We start from the raw sequence: 23,272 nt of genomic DNA on the forward strand, positions 1-23,272 counted from the left end.
CACCATAAAGAAAGGTGCAGTGAACATTCGAGCACATATATCTTTATGGATAAATGTTCTCAGATTTTTTGGGTAGATACCCAGGAGAGGGATTGCTGGGTCATATGGTAATTCTATTCTTAATTTTTTGAGGAACCTCCACACTGCCTTCTATTGCGGTTACAACAATTTGCATTCTCACCAACAGTGTATGAGGGTTCCTTTTTCTGCACAGCCTCTCCAACACTAGAACTACCATATGATCCAGCAATTCTGCTTCTGGGTATTTGTAGTAAGGAAAAGAAATCCCTATCTTGAAAAGATATCTGTGCCCCCATGTTCACTTTATCATTATTTACAGTAGCCAGATCATGGAAGCAAACTACTGCCCATTGATGGAGGAATGAATAAAGAAAATGATATATATTTACCATTGCATGTGTGTGTGTGTGTGTGTGTGTGTGTGTGTGTGTGTGTGTGTACACACACACGCATACACACACATGCAATGGTAAATACTGAGCCACAAAAATGAAGAAAATCCTGCTATTTGCAACAACATGAATAGATCTTGAAGACATTATGCTAAGTTAAATAAATCAGACAGAGAAATACAAATACTATACAATCTCACTTATATGTGGAATATGAAAAAAATAGAAAACAAACTCATGGAAACACCCACAATATCCTTTAAATAGGGACTAGAAAATAATTATATATCCCTAAACTGCAGCCATTAAAATACAGAAAGATCTCCTAGATACACTATTTAATAGAAACATCAAAGTGCAGAACAGTGTAAAACTATTTGTGTAAAAATTTTAATGTGATATGCATGTATCCCCCACCCACTGGACCCATATGTAAGAAAGTATTAATAGTTGCCACCTTTGGAGAGAGATTAGGGATTTGGGGGTCAGAGGGTAGAGAGGAAGATTTTTGCTTTTCATTCATTTTTGCATTATTTTTTTTTAAAAAATCATGTGCCTGTGTTGTTTTCAAATGCATTATTTTATTTTTAAAAACTGTAAAATAAAAGGAAGTATAGTCAACAACAGAAAAAAATCACTTATATTTTCTTCTATGGGCTATCTTATGTTTAATGCTATAATTTACCTGTAATTTGCTTGAGAAAAAGGCAAATATCTGAAATGATTGTCTCCCAATTTACCAATTTTTCTCAACACCATTTGTTCTCAATCCTTTCTTACTGATTTTCAATGCTTTTTATTTCATGTTGCTTTTATAGCCATAGTAATGTTGGCTTTAGAGTTATCAGTTATGAGCTGTTGATGCTGTTGTGCTCGTGAGCCAGTACTGTGCTGTACAATTGCTGTAACTTTAAAATATATTTTAATAGATATTAAAGCAAAAAAAGGACAAACTTGTAAAAAATCTCTCTGTAGCAAAACTGACACAGTAGAACTAGGAAAATTATGTATTATATAGATGTCATATACTCATAATATACACATACATATACTATATATACATACCACATAGGTGTGTATACAATCATATTATAATCATATACGTTTCCATGTGTATATCGTGTTTCCCCCAAAATAAAACCTAGCCAGACCATCAGCTCTAATGCGTCTTTTGGAGCAAAAATTAATATAAGACTGGGTATGATATTCTGTTATATTATATCATATTATATTATAGACTAGTCTTATATTATAGTAAAATAAGACTGGGTCTTATTTTTGCTCCAAAAGACACATTAGAGCTGATTTTCCGGCTAGGTCTTATTTTTTGGGAAATACGGTATATGAATATAAATTGCTACATATTTGGAATTCAATCTGTCATTTAAAAAAACAACAACACTACAAACCTTCACTGGCTAATTTATCAAACATATAGAGAATAAATATTATTAATTCTAGGCAAACAAAAAACAGGTGGAGAAAAGTCTTCAAGGCATTTTGTGAGGTAACCTTAATATTAAACTAATTTTTAAAATGCCTATAAGAAAGCGAACTATAGTATTCCTTATGAGCCTACATGATAAACTCTTAACAAAATATTAGGAATGAATCCAGAAATATATAATAGTATATAATATACCCTGACCAAGTAAGCCTTACAAAGCCCAAAATAATGCGTATAATTCATTATATTCATTGAATAAAGAAAATTCACATATTCACATGATCAATTCAGAAAAAGCACTGGGCAATATATGAACACAGTTCTACCCAAATTGATATATCACTTCACCCCAATAAAATATCACAAAGCACTTTTTTAGGAAATTGAGATGCTGACACTAAAATTCATGTTGAAGTGCAAAGCATTTTGAATCTCGACATAATTTTGAAAAAGAACAACGTTGTAAGTAAAACCTACACTATTTAGTTTCAAGACTATTACAAAGTTACATTAATAAAGGCAACGTAGTCTGATGTTACGCTAAATATGGATATCAGTGGAACATAATAGAGTCGAAAAATTAACTTATATATGAGAAATTACTTTTGACAAAAGTTCTAAGAAAATTAAATAGGGAAAGAATAGTATTTTTAATAAATAATATTGCAACAACTGCAGGTTTATATGAGAAAATGAACTTAACACCATGCATTAATAGTACCTTGAATGTATCATGAACCTAAATGTAAAAGCTACGACTAGAACATTTTTAAAGAAAGACAAAGGGAAATCTTTATGACCTTATAAAAAGCAAAGTTTTCTCATTCAGAACACAGAGAGCAATAACCATTAAAGAAGAAAAAATAGCTAATTTAATAAAAAATATCCAAATTTAAACTTTAAGTGCGTCTTCTAAACAGAATGGTAAAATTAAAATAAATGGCATTACTAAATGTTGAGATGAAATGGAGGAACTAAGACTCCCATATATTGCTGGTGAGAATATAAATGCAAACAATTTGGAAAACAGTTTGTGCAACTCTTATTCATTTTAATAAGCCAACAATTACACTCCTACATATGTATTTAAGACAAGTTGAAGATTATGTCTATATAAACACTTTTATGTCAATGCTAGCAGACAATTATTCCTAATAGTCCTGAACTTGAAGTGCAACTAATGTCCATCAACAGATGACGGGACCATAAATGGATATAGTGCATAAACCAAATGTATAGCCACATAATGGAATACTACTGAACAATAAAATGTCATAAAGCACTAATGTAAAGCAACATAAATGAATATCAAAAATCATTTTATTGAGTGAAAGAAGCTAGACACAAGTATATATCATATAATTCTATTTATATAAAATTCTAGAATAGACAAAATTAATGTAATGTAACATAAAAATAAGTGTTGGCTAGGACCAGTTGGGTGATGTTATCTCAAATGAAGCATAAGGAAACTTTATTGAGTGGTGAATGTTTTATATCTCAGCTATGATGGAGGTTACATGAGTATGCACATTTGTCAAAACACATCAAACTGTAAATTTAAAATTTTTGCATTTTACTGTGTTTCAAGTGCGCCTAAATGAAATGGATGTATAATAAATTAACTAAACATAATGTCAACTTCAAGACTATGATCAATTGAAGAAAACACCACCCTAAGATTAACTATAGATTTCTTACTCATCTTAGCAGCAATGTAAATTGCATTTATGTTATTCCCAAAGCATGTAGATGTGCTTTTTTATCCCGCTAATAGATAATTTTAGGTTCCTCTATAAATATAGGAAACACAAGAGACTACTTCAGGAACTTCTCAGGAAACCTTCTTGCAGTAGAATTGTGATTACTGCTGTTTTAGGTGGAACAGTTCCAGTGTCAACTGTTCCATCTGAATTCTAAAAGTGAGACACAGAAACTTGATGTCCGTTCAAGTTGCTGTCCCTTCCAAAGTTGCTATCCATTGCTCCATTATTCTGTGACTTGGTTACATTTATTAATCAAATGATCTCTGAATTTGCTTCTTTACTTGTGCTTCTCCACTATTCTTGCCTTCTAATGCTAAGTGCATCTTCTACATTTGCTATACCTTTTGTTTCTGTGTCTCACTTTTAGAATATCACCAATACAGGATTTGATTATTTTTTTTAAATTGTTTTTAGTATGCTTACTTATTGTTAACTCCTTATTTATATTTATAGTTTATTCCATAGATGGTAAGTCTCGCTGTTGAGAGCGCTATCTTCTTTATGATTTATGTATGTATTAATATATGCATATGATTTTATATATGGTGCATAATAAATATAAATAAGTGAATGTCTATCCCTGTAATGAGTAAGTTTAGAAGAGAATATAATCTATGTCAAAACTTTAAATATTTATGTAATCACTTGTATAATATTGGACTGATTTCACTTTTAAAATATTCAGAGGTTTAGCTTAAATTTTTCTTTATTATGAGAAGTCCTACTAGTTATGCTGAAGTCTAGCCACACAAACAGATTCGTATAAATAAAACTCACATGTTCACATAATTAAAAGTGTGATATAGGTATTAAATTATAAAAACATTACATGCTTAAAGACTAGAAAGAAAATTGAGTTTCATTAATTAAAGTAATACTTGAATGTCTTGTGGAGGACTTTTTCAGTTAGAATGTCTATGTTTTTAATTAGAAAAGGTTGTATAGCTTGGAAGGATCCAAAATCTCTAAATATCTTTTAAAAGGATTTCTATTTAAAGTAGACATTCAATATCACTGAAGTAAATTGTGCTATTTCTCCTACCTTCTGAAATTTTATTTCAATGTAAATTATTTTTCATTGGAATGCCTCATCCTTCTGACAGTTTCCATCAGCTCCTGGGAGTTTTGATGATTCTTAAGTTTCCTCCAATCCAAGGAGATAACATAAGCAGAAATTAAATACCAGAAGCAAGCTGAACCCCACATAAAGGCAACTGCACTTTTGTTTAAGTATGTATTACGACTCTTCACTTCAAAGTATTTTTAAAATTTGACTCAGGAAACAAGCCATCATTTTTATGAGGAAGATCAATGTTACTATACCTTTAACAAAAGTGGAAACTAAGGCTGAGAGTTTAAGTCTTCAAAAAAAAGAAAAAAGAAAACAAATAAAACCTGATTGTCATTAACAGTTTTATTTCATTATAAGGTAGAAGATTTCAGCCCTTTTCTTAATACGATGCTTTTAATATGCACAATCTCTTTTTTCAGTTGTATTAACAGATATCTCAAAGCTTATATTCTTTTTTGGCATGATTCACAGCCTCATAACACTTTGTGTTAGTGATAGAAATTTAGATAAATACAAAGTCTTTGATTCACTTTATGCCAATTAAATTCAACAAACATTTATTGCGTCATAATATGTGTCAGACACCGTGGAAAGTGCTAGGGATAAAAAGATAAATATAAAGCATTGTTTGCTCTCAAGGGCACACTGTCAAGGGATGGTGATAGTGATGTAAGTAAATCATTGGAATAAAATGTGGTAAGTGCAATTTTTCAAGTATTTCCAAAATAGAATATTGACACAAATCACAAGTCATCAATTTAAATGCATTAGGTATATTCTCAAGGAAGAAATGCTTTATATGGATTATAAAATAGCAGTAGGTTTTTTTCCAGATGGGAGCAGAGTGAGACTGGGAGGAAAAAAGAGTCTTTCAGGAGGCAGAACAGCATGTGTCAAAGTGGAAATATATGAGACCGTCATGAGGACAGCAGAGTTTTGGTCTTGATTAAAATGTAGACTATATTTATGTAACCAAGCAAAATTAGGTGAAGGAGAAATTTTGGAGTATAATTTATTATATTCTAATAAGTTCTTAAACAATGGGACCTACTGAGAACATTAAAAAACAAATAGACATATTAAGTCATATTTATTTTTTGCTCAATCTCTGTTAAAGATGGAGTAATAGATTGTTAGACTGTGGATTAAAGGCAAGAGTGGAGCTTACTATGGTTCCTGTGAGAGATGAAAATATGACTTAAGTCATTGCTTGTTAGGTACGGCTTGATATTTAGAGATACTAACAGTCAAATCACTAGGATTAAATGATCGATGAGATGTGATAGCAGAAGGGAAGACGGACTTGGAGTCTCCTGAATTTGTGAGTTAAGTAAAGAAAAAAAGGTTTCAAAATGGAAGTACAGGAGGATAAATAAGTTGAAAACATTATAAGTTTGATTTTGGACATATTGACCTGGAATCTATACATTAAAAAGCATTTTAATAATTGGTAGCTTGTGTTTGTAGATGAAATGCATTTGTAAATGAAATGCTTGAACAGTTTACTGAATCTGAAAGTTATTGAGTTATTAGCTTCATGTTTCATTCGTGTAAAAATGTTACATTCTAATTAAGCAAATTATTTTTAGTTTGAATTATTAATGTTTAATGTAGGTATTTAGATGATAATATTGACCCTCTCAAATAAGACTTTTATTGTTGTCTATTGTTTTCATTGTTTAATATTTCATTTTGATATATTGTTATAGGAAACAAGCTTAGTGAAGGCAAATCCTATGTTTTCAACAACTTGGAAATCATTTTGGACTAATTTGTCTCAGGTTGGATTTGAAATGAAAAATAAAATTTTAGAAAGCCTGATTCAAGGGAGAAAAATAACAATTTGTTTCTATTGAAGTCATAAATACCAGTTTCTGAAGTTTGATTTTAGAACTATCATCTTAACTTCTTCCAAACAGTCAATTATACTGCATCCTGTGAATGAAAAAAAAAAAAGTGATTTACTTTATGTGTAAATCCTTTCTGAATGTTTTTATTTTAAAAAGCAGAAATAAAGTAAGAAGCTGCCTACATCTAATATGGCCATGCTCTGATTTATCATGATATTAATACCTCATTGAGCTGACAAAGTTAAGGAAAGGCTGAGTTCACTTCATTGCTACTGTTATTTAGCTGAAAAAGAGTTTCATTAAAGTCATTATTGGTGAATTTTATTCATATAAATCATTGGAAGCATACTTTCTCAGGATTTTATGGTTTAGGGTCTTACATTTAAATCTTTAATCCATTTTGAGTTTATTTTTGTGTAAGAAGTAAGAAGGTGATCTAGTTTCTTTTTTTTTTGCACATATCTGTCCAGTTTTCCCAGCACAATTTAGAGAAGACCATCTTTAACCCGAAGTATATTCTTGCTTTCTTTGTCATAGATTAAATGACCATATACATATGGGTTTATTTCTGGGCTCTCTGTTCTGTTCCATTGATCTCTGTCTCTGTTTTTATAACAATACCATATTGTTTTGATTACTGTGGCCTTGTAGTATAGTTTGATATCAGGTAGCATGATACATCCAGTTTTGTTCTTCTTTCTCATGATTGCAGTGGCTATTTGGGGTCTTTTATGGTTTCATATAAATTTTCATATTATTTGCTCTAGTTCTGTGAAAATGCCACTGGTATTTTGATAGGGATTGCATTGAATCTAAGTGAAATAAATCAGACTAAGAAAGACAAATACCACATGATCTCACTTATATGTGGAATCTAAATAACAGAATAAACAAACAAAACAAATAGAATCATAGATACAGAAAAACTAATGGTTGCTAGATGAGAGGGGGATTGACGTGCTGGGTGAGAAAGGTGAAATGATTAGGAAGTACAAATTGGTAGTCACAAAATAGTTACAGGGATATGAATTACAGTATGAGGAATCCAATCAATAATATTGTGAAAACTATCTATGGTGCCAAGAGGGTACTAGGCTCAACCGGGAGGATCACTTAATAAATTATATAAATGACTAACCAGTGTGCTGTACATCTGAAGTTAATATAAAATAATATTGAATATCAACTATAATATACCATGTTCCCCCCAAAATAAGACTGGGTCTTATACCTTATTTGCCCCAAAATAAGACCGGGTCTTGTATTAATTTTTGCTCCAAAAGAAACATTAGGGCATATTTTCAGGGAATGTCTTATTTTCTCATGTACAGCAATCTACATTTATTCAAATACAGTCATGTCATCTTCTTCTGGAATATAGTTGTAACGTACTAAATGCATCCGTCTGACTGAAGATCTTAACTGGGGCTTATTTTCAGGGTAGGTCTTATTTCTGGGGAAACATGGTATACACATATATATACTTATATATATGTATACACACATATATATATATATACTTATGTGTGTGTATATATATACACACACATATATATATATACATTTATGTATGTGTATATGTATACATATATATTATATATATATATATATATATATATATATATATCCCAAAATACATACGTGTTTTAAGAAAGGAAAAAACTGTATTAAAATTGTAATACTCAATATATACCAATAACAAAAGATGAATACAAGTCACATAGTCAGGGGATACAAAGTACAGCATAGGGAGTATAGTCAATGGTATTGTAAGAGCTATGTTCGGTGTCACAGGGGTAGTAGGCTTGAGGGGTTATCACTTTGTGAGGGGTGTAAATGTCTGATCCCTATGTTGTTTTGTACACCTGAAACTAATAATAAAAATAAAGGTGTGCTTTCTCCCCATGTACAATGTAACTTCCCCCATCTACCAACCCATTCTAAACAAAGAGCAATGATCTTCCTTTTGACCTAACATCTGGAGAGAAGGTATAAACCTATTTTCTTAACAGGCTCTTTTAAGTACAAAACTACTAGAGGGTAAGGGGGGGCGGGGGGTGGTAGGAGAGGCTAAACGAGGTGAAATATATGGTGATGGAAGGAGAACTGACTCTGTGTGGTGAACACACAATGTGACATATAAATGATGTAATACAGATTTTTTGCACTTGAAACCTATGCAATTTTACTAACCATTGTCACCCCAATAAACTTTAATTTAAAAATAAAAGATACAAAACTACATAAGTAATTTCTCAAAAATCTTCAAAATGTATTACTTTCCTTATTATGCATTATTTTAAATAATTGATGCTATTTCAATCATTTGGTTCAAATACTTTTAATTTTATGAATTGTATTTTATATTACTAGTTATATCTAAGTAAAGTTATATCTAAGTAAATGAAAATAACAATATGAAAAGTGCCTTGTAGTATTATTGTAGTACTATGATAGTGACTAAGTTTCATTAGGATTGATATCTGATTATTGTTCTATTTAGGTATGCCTGGGACAATCAAGTCATTGCAGGACACTTGACACTGCAGTTGAGATCTGTCTGTAGTAGAGAGATTGGCTTCATTCTCCACAGCCATACTTGAAGTGGCACTTGAATTCAGCCTATATTCATCTCACTATGTGATGGGGGTTTTTTTGTTTTTTTGTGTGTTTTTTGTTGTTGTTGTTGTTGTTTGTTTTCCCCACTCCATAAAAAGAGTCCATGAATTGCCTTAGATTTATTTTCCTAACAATCAATCACACATTGTCTAATCCATCCAATCTTTTATTTTTAACAAAAGCACAAGCAAGCAAACAAAAGTGATACAGAAATCCAACAGTGGGAAAACAAGTCGATTAGAGTTGAAAATATATCATTATTCATTTTCTAGCTTCTATGAAAATTTTCACAATAGCAGAAGTTAAAGAGAAAAAAAAAAGTCAAAATTCTAAGACAGTTCCTAGTGGTGAGTGGTGTCTCTATGGCCATAAGGCAGTGTTTTCCGCCAAATTTAAATGTCGGTAAACAGAGAATAAATGAAAGATATATTTATTTTTATAGAAAAGCCATGAAGTACAGCCAATTGTAATTACTCCCCCCACCTTCCCAATTTATTGGTACATGTCCACAGAAATATATGCTGGGATATTTATTCTCTATTTTTACATGAATAACAATTTTTAGAAGTATAATCTTTTTACTAATATTTTTCAAAAAATTCAGTGAGGTGAGCAAGTCTCCCTCTATTCTTTCTCTGTTTATATATTTATCTTTCTTGAATTGACTAATCAGTCCTCAGCAAGAAAATATATTTTCTCAATTAACGAAGTTCACAAATACATAAATATTAAAGAATATTTTTTTTTGAAAAAGGAACCAGCACAATTAACAGCTACAGAAAAAGCTTTAAAAATGTACTGTTTGTTTGAGAAAGTATGTAAGTGTGTTTAAGCTGTACTTAAACAAAGTAGGTAATAACTTTGGAACATCTATAATCCAAAACAATTTCTTATCTCTTGTACAAGAATAGCTTGTACAACTATTGTCCTGAATATGGAATCTAATAACATGGTTAATATATTCGTACAAGAGAAAGCCAAATACAGTGTTTCGCAAATATGCTGTATTTAGTATGGATACAGATATAAATACTTAATCGTGGGGAAAATACCAGGATCAAAATGGGAAGTTCAGAACTTTTTTTACTATGAGTCTCTGAGGAGGAATTGTTGGGAGCTGTTATACCTGATGCAGTTCAGGTATAAGGCCAATTCTAGTCAGGAAAAGGATTGGTCAAAAATTTTCAGAGTACATGACATCTGAGGACAACGTAGAGTGATCACAAAGTTTGTCATTGAGTACAGGTTGTCTCATACAGCAAAGCAAAGGTGAAAGTGTTAGGATTATAAATCTAAATAATGTCAGCAATAAAATTTGAAAGCTCTAGTTAATTAATTCTCGTGTTTCTGAAAGTGAAGAGTTGAACTGTTTGAGAGTGGTAGAAGCCAACAGTTCTGATAAATTAAGATGATTGACCTGAATTTCTACTTTGCACCACAGAAACTGATTTTGTGTAACACTGGATCACATTGTAATGAAAAGTCTAATTTCAACCTTATAGTCTATTGTTTTTACTACATCATTCGGGTGTGAATCATACATTTCTGTGACTCACAACTTACATAAATTTTACAGAGCAGGCTGAGTTGCACGAGTAACGATTTTGAGTTAGGACAATATGGATTTTGGTTTTTTTTCATTTTAGGTTGATAATGAACGGCGGGCCAAGTGACTGGTACTACTTCAAATATTTCATTTTTAAATATCCAATTATTTGAAGTCTTTTACTTTGTTTAAAATTCTTATTCAAAAGGTGGCATAATTCATTTGAGCTGCATGAATAGCCTAGGGAAAAATGATTCAAACTGTAAAGTATAAGATTGAGTTTAAAGAAGTGGTTTTACAAAGGTTCTAGATGAATAAGTCCACAGCCATACAGGGAGGCAGATTTAAGTACAGGCTGAAGTTAAACCCAATATGCATAATAGATGGACAAAAAAGAATCTCCCTCTCTCTCCCGCCCTCTCTTCTCTCTTTCTTCCACTCCCTGTCTCCCCCACCTGTCCCCCTCTTTTCCTTCTTCTCTCTCCCCTCCCTCCTCACTCCAAGATTTAAATTTGAGTACTTACTATGATAGTGCTTTCTTGGTTAGGGGTGTCATAATGATGTGCCCCTCATTCAAAGGGACGTTAGCGTACACGTGGGGGTTACTCCCACATGACCAAATAATACAAATTACTAAACTAATACATGCAAGTCAGAGTTGCTGAATATATACCAATCTCAGGAATTGCTTCACTTTTCTTATCAACCTTTCACCACAAAACATTTTGTGTGACTGAACATAGTTCTGCTCTAATATGTTACAAGGGAACATTCTTTCATTCATTTATTCCTTTATAGTTTTCCTTCACTTTTGGAAAATAATGGACTGGAAGCCTATCTCCTGTTGACCAGCATGGTGGCAGTAGTATTAAGTGAGCACTACTGAAGGGAAAATAAATTTGTTGAAGAAGTGAGGACCAAAAAAGCTAACTCATCCTCATCCCAGAGAGCATCCTCTAAAAGTGACAGCAATACAGACTAATATATTTAGGGAGACAGAATTTCATTATAGTTTAATGGATTTATATTTGAAATTTTGAAATTCAACTTATTTAGCAATGAAATGGGTTAACAGCATATAAACATCAAATGGCACAATTTAGACAGCACTTTATATATTTTATGTATTTTGATTGTCAAAAAATATTGTTTGACAGAGCAGATGAAGAAAACAGTACTCTGAGACATGATTCAATATATTTAGTCACTTAAAGCCTTTTATCTTTTATCCCATATCTCAAATATTTACATTTTCAGACAGAAAATCCTAGAAGGAGGAAATTTTCTAAAAACCAAAATCAAACAAACAAGAAAATAGACTAATCACTTCCCTCCCTTTGTGTAGCTCTATGCATATTAATGCTCAGTAAATGTCAATGACGATTATTTCTAATGTTTGATTAACTAACAGAAAGTAATTTTTTCCTACAGTTATTACCACTTACTTGTAGTTCCTTGTTCTTATAGAGAGTCCTTTTTTTTCTATTTATTATTATTTTTTCTTTATTTAGGAATGCCATGTAGCTTTGAAAAACCTTATGTAGCTTATGTAGCATAATATATGACGGTGTTAAAGAGCTTGTGGAGAGGAGCAGCCATGAATAATTACAATGAGACATAATTTGTTCCACATGATAATCTATTAAACACTCTGCAGGAAGGTAACAAACACTGCAAACAAAATTAAAATTGGCAAAATTAAAATCCTTACTAAATAAGACAACAGGTGATAAAAGTATTAATAAACTGAATTAATGAATCATTCTATAGAAAAATAAAGCCTGGCATTTTGATTTTCTGATCTTAATTTAAATTCCAGAAATTAGGACAGGATCACCAAATCAAACTGATGTAATGAAAAGTCATTTTGCAAAGTTCATACTGAGACTAACAAGTACTACTTTTTAAATATAGGACCATATACTACAAAGGGAAATTTGTTTTCTAGAAAAAACTGATGCTACTATTTACAGTGCACAGACTTTTTTTTTTTTTTAAAGAGGAGGTCTGTAGAAAAGTAGGAGAAAAACTATTATTAGATTCTGGTGTTTAGATAATCCCTTTCTGCCTCATAGCTGTAGTTTTCTTTTGCTAGTTCCTTCCTCCCCCAGGAGTTATAATGTTGGCTATTTGATAAAATGTGAAAATTGGTGGAAAATATGTATTTTCTCTATAAAACTATAACTATATCTCTGCATGGTAAACACTGGAATTATCATAAAATAGGTACAGTTAAAATACAAATTCAATCAAACACCACAAAATATGTTTTTGAATTTTATAACATCTATGTTTAAATAATTTATTCATGTATTGGCAGTATGGACTGGGACAAGTATATATATCCATTTCAGAAATGCAGGGTGCAAACAGTTCTTTCAGTTTAGATGAAAAAAAAAAAAAAGCATTACAATAAAAGACACATTGCTATTAATCCCCATCAAAATACCCTCCCTCGATTCGAACACACATGTCCCATCATTCTTGCTACTTTCTGAAGCAGTTCTGGAAGTCCTCTTTCATGAGTGTCTTTAGTTGGGCTGCGGTGGCTGCTTTGATGTCCTGAATCAATTCAAACTGTTTTTCTTTCTCGGTCATTTTGACTTTGGGGAAGAGCCAGAAGTTGCACAGTGCCAGATCCGGTGAATAAGGTAGATGAGGACACCATAATGTTTTTATTCGACAGAAATTGCTGTACCAGAAATGATGTGTGATACAGAACATTTTCATGGCGGAGGATGAAGGAAAGACACTCACGAAAGAAGACTTTCACAACTGCTTCAGAGAGTGGCAAGATCGGTGGGATAAATGTTTTTGAAGCAAGGGGAAGTATTTTGAGGGGAATTAATTGCACTGCGTCTTTTACTGTATTTTTTTTTTTTTTTAGTATTATTATTATTATTTAAACTTTTACTGTTTCTTTGGATCACATCTCATAACTCCCAGGCATCTCTGGGCAAGATAAGGGGAATTCTCCATAGAAGGACACAGGCATTCGTTATAACCCACGGCCTCTGTGGTGTGACAGCACTAAGAAAAGGGATCTAGCTGGGTCAGATTCCCACATGATTATGTCCTAATGTCCCAATTCTTTCTGCTTCAACATCTCCAGAGAGTAAATGGAAGTGGGGGTGTTAAGAAATGTTCTCGGGTTTAAATTATGTCTTATGTATTTTTAATCCCCAAATCCTACTTTTTGTGCCAATATGTGTCGAAATGCAGCTATACTTGGTTAAGAATCCAGTGACTCTAATTTCTCAGACTTCTCAGGATACTGTAGTGTGATATGCCTTACATATGAAATTTCCCTGTTGCTAGTTTATGGTCTAATTATCTTTGCTTTTCTAAGTCACTTATGACTTATTTAATTTCCAGTTGTAAAAATGTTGCTGTCATGCTCTATTTTTTTAATTCTTGTATACTTTTTGTGTTTATGCTTCTTATCCATTTTACTTTTAAGAGTGGTTTCAGGAGGGAGAGGTTATAAATGTGTGATTTAATCTGTTATATTTAAATAGAAATCACAATGGCTTACTTCTGCAGAGTATTCCCATTTGAGAAGAGTGCTCTAAGAAACATGGGATAAGAATGATAAAGATCAGGATAATATTATATCATAATTATTAAAATGTACTGGGCACTAAACACTATTTAAGAATTTTGCATATATCATTTTATTTAATTCTGGCAGCATCCCAAAATGGTAGATGTGGTTATTCTGAGGCAGTTATTATTAGTGTTATTGCTTAATTGAATGATCTATCAAGTGGAGAATAGTACCAAGTATATAGGTTCTTGTGAAGATAAAGCACTTAACCCATAATTTTAATTTTATGAATTTAATTAATGAAAAGATATAGAATAGTGCCTGGCACATAGAATATACATGTGGTAGGCAGAATAATGACCTTTCCCCCAAATATATGTATAATCTAATCTTCCAGAACTTGTAAATATTTTATGTTATAAGGTCAAGGGGAATGAAGATTCCAAATTAAGGTTGCAAATGGAATTAAGGTTGTTAATCCCAGATTTCTCATTTGAACTCAGTGTAATCATAAGTGTTCTTTATATAAGATAGAGACAGAGTCAGAAGAATGTGATAGAAAGCAAATTTGGAGTGATGTGATGTAAGGTCTCAACCCAGCACTCCTGGATCAAAGGACCAAAGGAAACCACAGACCAAAGAATACCTGGATCCCCTAGAAATTGGAAAAGGTTAAGGAAAAAGATTATCTTTTAAAGCTACCAGAAAGATCACAGACGGGCTGATAGATTGATTTTAGTCCAGTGAGATCCATTTCAGATTCTCTAGAACGTCTGAAATCCATTTAGTTCTCTAGAATGTCAAGATGAATATGTGTTGTTTCAAGCCACCAAATTAGTCGCAATTTTTTGTAGCAGCAATAAGAAACAAATACAATGCATAATAAATGAATTTTTATAATATCAATTTAAAAATGGAGAAAATGAGAAAAAAAGAATTAACATTCCAAAAGTCATGTTCTAAATTTTAGAACCAGAATTTGAATCCAGATGGTCTGAGCTCCAAATTATACTGTGCTTGTAACTACTCTGCTAAAATTTTTAATGCTTGTTATACTACAAGAAAAAAATTCTCAAAAAGCCCATTTTTGTGTAGTTTTAAAAAATATTAATTATAGTGAAATAATCCATTCAAATATCACATAAGCAATTTTAATTCCAAGAAATAAAAAACAACAACAACAACAACAACAACAAAAAACCTGCTAACTGAATTCTAAATTCTGCCTTGTAAGTCCATTTTTTTGGCCAATCAAATTTATGATATGAATTATAGAATATATATTTCATATTTCTGGATATTTTGTTTTCCTCAAAGAATAAATTTGTAAATTATTTTAGGTAGGCTTATTATATTTCAGTACAAATAAGAATGTTTATATTTTAATTCCTGACACAGCTTACATAATGTTATATCCACATACAGGTTCAGTAACTTCATAGTTGAGTTGAATATATTTAAATCACTATTTTTTAGTCACAGAGTTATATATAATAGTTATATATAAGTTAAAAATATACAAATACAATTAATAAATACAGTATGTAAAGATTTTTAAATTTCTAGTGTAATGCACTGTTCATAGTATACACTAAATAACTATAAACAACGTAACTATAAACATACTTTTTTGTTTGTTTTTTTAATGTGAAGAAGAGGAAATTTGAAGTTTCTATTTACTTAATACTCTGTGCTATGCTGCAATTTAGTCAAGTACAGCAGGTCCTCAAAAAAATAATTTTGTTCAACATAGTTACATTGTAACAGTTGACAAAGGAAAAAAAAAAGTGGCGGAGACCACTATTTATGGAGTTCCACGTTCTTCTCGCCCTATGTCTGCATGGGTTTTCTCTGGGTACTCTGGTTTCCTCCCGCATCCCAACGATGTGCACGTGAGATAAACTGGTGTGTCTACATTGTCCCAGTCTGAGTGAATGTGGGGGTGTGTATGATGCACCCTGTGATGGAATGGTGTCCTCTCCACAGTGGGGTCCCACCTGGCACCAAACTGCTGGGATAGGCCCAGCCACCTGTGACTCTGAACTGGAATCAGCAGGTTACAAAACAATTGTTTTACTTGTTTTTATTAATCTTCCTTAAATGTAGATTATAGCTCACATGTATTTCAGTGTTTAATATTAGAAGTGTTTAGGGGTCTTTATTAAGAAGTTTGGTGATATTTTGTGAGCAGAAATATGCTGTAGGAAATTATATATATATTGTCATTATATATATATGCCATATATATGATATATATGATATATATCATATATAATAAATATATATGATATATATCTCTCTCAATTAACTTGTAAAATTAGTTTTGTTTTTTGTTGTTTTGCTTAAAGTCCCAGTTCCAATAATTCATTGATGATATTAAGTGAAGTCTTAGAAGATAGTGTGTGCTTAGAAAATAGGGATATTTCAGAGAAAAAAAAAAAAAATGAGCTTAAGTATATAAGAGTTCCTGGTGTGTAGGTACTAGATAAAAAGGTGTTGAATGAATAAAAGAATAATATGTGCTATGGACTGAATTGTGTCCCCCTAAAATTAATATGTTGAAGCCCTATTATAATGTGATGGAGAAGGAGCCTTTGGAATTTAGAGGAAGTCATGATGAAATTATATTAGAGCCCTTATAAGAATAGATACCAGGGAGATTTCCCTTTTTCTCTCTGTGTCTGAGAACAAGCCAGGAGGAGGTTCCTCATCAAAATCCCACCATTCTGGCACCCTGATCTCTTACACTTATAGCCTCCAGAACTGTGAAAGTCAATTTCTGTTGTTTAAGCCACCCAGTCTGTAGTATTTTGTTATGGCAATCTGAACTAAGATATGCAAACAACTTATGAACAAAGGGAGAACGTTTATATTAGTAGAGTTATTTTATGTACCTTAACTAAGTAAAGATAGTGTGAGTTAGAAAAAAATGAGTTCTAAGTGCAAATTGTTAATGAGAGTTCACTGTTACTATAATAAAGCAAGCCAATAGAATAATATTGGCTATATACGAGTGCATTAAAATTATGTCTAAAAAAATTATGTCTAGACATATATCTAAAATTATGTCTAGACATATATCTGTGCTATGCTGAAATTTAGTCAAGTACAGCAAGGCCTCAAAAAAATAATTTTGTTCAGCATAGTTACATTGTAATAGTTGACAAGGAAAAAATAATTTTGACAAGGGAAAAAAAACAGTGGACAAGGAAAAAACACACCATCAATGTTTTGGAGCTAAATGTTTGTTGTGAATCAAGCCTAAGCCATCTTTTCATTTTATACAATGTATTTATATATATACAATTTATATATATATATATATATATATATATATATACACACAATTATATATATATATATATATTTATATATATACAATTATACAATTTGAGCAGTAATAAGTATGGATATAATTTAATGTTTTTTGAACTCTCAAACAATTATAGAGAATTTTGCATATTCTACTTTTCATGAAAATATTAGTGTGAATCAAAACATTGTATAAAATTTAATAAAAAATACAGATATTGAAGTAATACAAGTGCATCCTCAAATTGTAATTAAAATGAGTACTCTATTTTCTGTAATTAATTACAATTCTTATATTTTACACAGTAACATAATTACTTTCTGAACTAAAGAAGAATATAATTTCTAACTCTACATAGTTATAACCCTAAATCTACATAACCTGCCTTACTGGATTAGTTGAGCCTTGGCAGGAAACCCCAATATTTGTGAATCCCTCCTAGGGAAATGTATTTTATTTATGACAAGTATTAGCAGATAATAAAAGAATCAAATGCTATTTTACAAACTGGGAGATAGAAGTGGGGAAAAATCATAACTTTTGTGTTAAGAAGATAATTACTAATGCTTTTTTTGGTAGTACAAGATCTTAGAAAAGGAGTATTAGAGGAAAAAATTAAATATTTAATATGGTCACCTAATACAATATGCTACATATATACTTCAATCAAAAGGAAAATGTGTAACTACTATTCAAGGAAAATATATATTTGAAAAGAAGGAAATGAAAAATGTACTCTCATTAAATTGAATTAAAAAATAAAGGTTCCTTCTATGAGGAATATATAACACTCATAGTACGCTTTTAAAACATTCTAATTAAAATTGAAATCCCTATATCTTTTATATAACTAACTTTGATCTGTACCTTTTATAGATTTTTTTTTTACCTTTCCAATTATTTTTTCTAATTTGAATGTAATCCAAAAGATATTTGCTAAATAATTAATCTTATTATTTGATCTCTTTCTCCATACTAGTTTCCTTTTCTTTCACATTGTTTATAGAATTTATCACCAGGACTTGTTGCTCTCCCTAATCATCCTTCAGATTTAAGTTACGTGTTTAACCTTCCTGGAGGAAGAGACTCCCTTCTTTGGGTAAGTCAGAGAGATGCCCTGTCTCTTGTATTGTATCAAAACTGCTCTTTATATTATAAAAGTTTCAATTTTACATTAGTGTTTTTTGTTTTAATATTTCTATCTATTTCTTTTACTAAACTCTAAGCTATGTGAGATCAGAAAACATGTCTGGTCTTACATCCTCAGGACTTTCCTAATGTGCCAAACACATGGTGGATACAACAATCTATATTTGTCAAACATTAATAAACTGCGCTAAGCAACCATTTTATTTTGAAGACAGGAATGGCTAATTTGAATTATACAGTAAATCACAAGAAATTTAAAGGAACAAATATTATAAAACTCAGATAAGATTAAACTTTGTTTAAGATTTTCAAGGCCCATATGTTAATATGCAATGTTTTTATCAGGAAAAGTATGGCTAGAAGCAATTGTATAAAAGATAAACACCTCATCACTAATGTATTCTATCTTTAAACATAGGGGATTATAAAATTAAAATGAATTTACAAATATCTAAAGCAGATTAAAGTGTGTCTTAATTCAAGGATTGTTTCCTTTATCCTTATATTACTTTCAGTCCATTTTGTTTAGTCCCTTGTTTTTATGCTCTATACTAGAAGCACATTCATTTTCTAAAAATTCTATCTATTCATTGTTATAGAAAAGTCCTATCCTTTTTACTATTATATGCAACTTGGATGTATTCTCAGTGTTTAAAAGATATTCAGAAACTCCCATTATCTCTTCAGAAATAAAAGAAGTCAAAACCTTTTGACAGATAATAACCAAGCAGTAACAGCTGATTCTCATTTTGCTAATGTAAGGAATAAGAATTATGAAAAAGGAAAAGTGGGATTAAGTCATTTTTTTTCTGATAGAGTGAAAATAAAATCTTGAAATTACAAAAAACAATTTTGAAAATAACTAAACTTCTTAGAGCCTGATTCTTTGTAAAGAAATGTAGATTAAAAAAAAATTAATAAGATTTTTAAAATATAAATTAATCAGGTGAATTACATCTAATTTTATCTCTGAATAAATGTAGGGACTAACATTAACTGTTAATTTTTTAATAGGTAAGATTATAATATTAATTTTGTTAGGAAAATCCTGAATTATAAATGTGTTCTTTTAGTTTGAAACTTTCTCTTCAAATTAGACCAGATTTACAGTCTAATTTTTTTTTTTTTTTTGTCTGTTGAATGTACCAATAGAACAGATTTACAGAGCTATGTTTAAATTTTCTTGATTTGGAAATGAGAGAATAAATGTGTGACATTTTCCTGCTTATAATTTTCTGTATCTACTCACAAGAACAGTTCAACAAATTATGGGCCACTATGTGGACATTTTATCACACTTTTGGGAAAAAAAGATATATATGTACATATGAAGAATATTACAGACACGTAGCAGTCTCAACTGCGAAAATCTAAAAAGAGGTATAAACTATGAAAATATCTGCATCCTCTGAAGTGTACTGTTGTTGAGAGAGATGGTGATAGAAATGTTGATAACACAAAATCTATCTGGCATACTTTTGAACAGTCATCGAAGAGCCTGTGGTGTCTACATATGGGGACAAATAGATTGGTCTACTGTGTCGTATTCAGTTTTGTTGTTGGTGTTGTTTTTATCAGAGTATCAGCAGTGAACTAAATTTTTAACATCAAGGGGCACAATAGAGTGAAAAATAACAGTTTTGTGATCTCAGATAACAGTCCAACAGTGAAGTGTTTTTCCTTATAATTCAGTAATTCTGGACTGAATAAGCACAGAATGCATTAAAAATCCCTTTGACGAACATTTGCTGCACCCATACTAAGTGTCAGGCACTGTGATGGACACATAGACTGTCCAGTCTCTACCCTTACTGTCTTCCAAGTCTGATGGAGAACAAGCAAATAACAATACCTTATAATAATACGATGTAAATAACAACACGAGGACATTATAAATACAATGTAAGATATTTTCACACAAAGTCAAGGAAACATAAAGAAAAGGGACCCCATTCAAGTTGGAAACAAGAGGCTAGTAGTTTTTGGAAGGGTACAGTTGTAGTTGTTTTGGTTTTATTTGTTTGTCATGTTGGGTTTTGATTTTTTTTTTTTTTAAGAAGAAATAAGGTAAAGATAATACCATAAAAAAGGAATAGTAGGTGCAAACTGTAGAGATACGAAAATGCGTGGCACATTCAAGTAAGTACAAGTGGTTTATGGTAATGAACTATCAAACGTATGTAGGACAACCTGCAGGAGATGAAGTAGAAATGAAAATTTAGGCAGAGGCCACAAAGCAAGTGACTTACTGATGCCCTCCTAAAGGGTTTATATTTATTCTCAAGGTGACAAGTAGTCACTGATGGAATTTTAATAGGGAGATGACAATAAATGTGTATTCTGGGAAGATAATATGATCATACCATTTACCCAAAAATTAGACCTAACTGGACAATCAGCTCTAATGTATTTTTTGGAGTAAAAATTAGTATAAGACTCGGTATTATATTATGTTATGTTATATTATATTATATTAATTAGACCCAGTCTTATTTTAATGTAAGACTGGGTCTTATTAATATAATATTTTAATATAAGACCAGGTCTTATATTAATTTTTTCTCCAAAAGACGCATTAGAGCTGATGGTCTAGCTAGGTCTTATTTTCGGGGAAACATGGTAGTTTCAAAGCATATGGGAGAAGAGGCTCTGTGGAATAACTTAGGAAGCTACTGTATTAAACTTTGTGAATCTTAAAATACTAATGCAAAGGAAAATATAATGAAAGAGAAAACCATCATTAAAAATGAATTTTATAAATTGTAACTGATTAGAAAAAGATTAAAAGAGTACATATGAGAAATTATTCAAATGGTAATAATATGCACTAAGTGCTTTAGATGGATTGTCTTCTTTAACCCTTCAAATTTCTATAAGAGTGCTGTTTCTCTATTCTGTTGTTTTATGGGGAAAAACAAAACAAAACTCAAAGTGCTTAACTAACTTAACTTGTCCAAGACACCCAATTAGTAAATCTTCAAATTCAGGTAATCCAACTTCAAACACCAGCCTCTTTACAACTCTGTTATACTGAAAGAACCTATTCTAGAATTTTGGTTTGGGCAATGAGGTAGGTGAAAGTGCCATTCGTTAGACTAAAAATGGAGGAAGGGATGGAGGTGAGAAGAAAGATAGTTCAGTTTAAGATACATTGAGTTTGACAAGTCTTCAGAACATTCAAAAAAATATGAATGATAGGAAATTAAATGTATACATCTGAAAAATAAAGAATTTTGTACTAAAATATAAATAGTTTAATGACTTGTAAGACAAGTCATCTTCCTTGAAGAAGTTATAGTATAAGAGAAGATCATGGATGAGATCATGAGAAAAAAGTAACATTAAAGAGAAAAGACTTTAGATAAAGCAACCTCACCATTTATGGAAAGTTTTAATTGAAAACTTTTTTCATATATATATATATATATATACATATACATATATATATGTATATATATATGTATATATATATATATGTGTATATATATAATTTATATATAATTATATCTTTATAGCAATTCAAAACAAATACATTACTTTCTCCTATTGATTATTATTTTAATATTAATAGATAGCCATCATATATTACGTAGGCTTTTCCTTTGCAGTAGATACCTCTTATATAATAGAAATCCACCATCAGAATCACTTTTTGGATAAAGCTATTAACTCTAGAAACCTCCTATTAAAATATCTGTTTCTGGGTAGAGAAGATTATATTTACCTTTAGCATAGATTAGTTTATTAGATTAACTTTACTGAGAACGTTCAAATCCCAAAGAAAGTCACTGTAAAACGAGGCAGTTTTTACTATAGAGGCAGATGACAACTCAGAGAATGGATTACTCTCCATGAAGAGTAGTCTGCAGTGAGACACCCAGTGACAGTCATAGAGTAAACATCATAGAGTAAATCATTTGTTGAAAATTCAAAAAATGGAAAGGGGCTAAAGACTGATTCTAGAGTTTTATGAAAATTTCCATTGTTGGTCTTGTGTCAAAAAGAGAAAAAAAGGTAAAGTTAAAATCAGTGTGTACTAGATTTGAAAAACATGTTCATATGAAGTTGTATAGCATGCTTTTTAAAAAATTTATAGTTGGTATACAATATTATATTTGTTTCAGGTATACAATGCAGTGAGTTCACATTTTTATACCTTGTAATGTGATTCACCCCACTAATTCTAGTAATCAACTCTCACCATGCAAACTTATCAAAATACTGATTATATTCCCCTTCACCTTTTTCAACCACCCCCAGATCCACCTCCACACTGGCAACCATCCCTTTAGTCTCTATGAGTCTCTTTTTTTGTTCATTTATTTAGTTATTTTTGGAATCCAAAATAAACTCAAAATGGGTTAAAGACTTAACTACAAGGCCTGAAGCCCTAAAACTAGAAGAAAACATAGGTAGTAAACTATTTGACATTGCTCTTAGCAATATCTTTTTTAATATGAAACCTGGAGCAAGGGAAACAAAAGCAAAATAAACAAATGGGACTTCATCAACTGAAAAGCATCTGTATCACCAAAGGAAAGCATCAACAA

This window comes from Rhinolophus sinicus, linkage group LG02, assembly GCF_036562045.2.
Source record: "Rhinolophus sinicus isolate RSC01 linkage group LG02, ASM3656204v1, whole genome shotgun sequence".
In the NCBI taxonomy this organism is placed as follows: domain Eukaryota; kingdom Metazoa; phylum Chordata; class Mammalia; order Chiroptera; family Rhinolophidae; genus Rhinolophus; species Rhinolophus sinicus.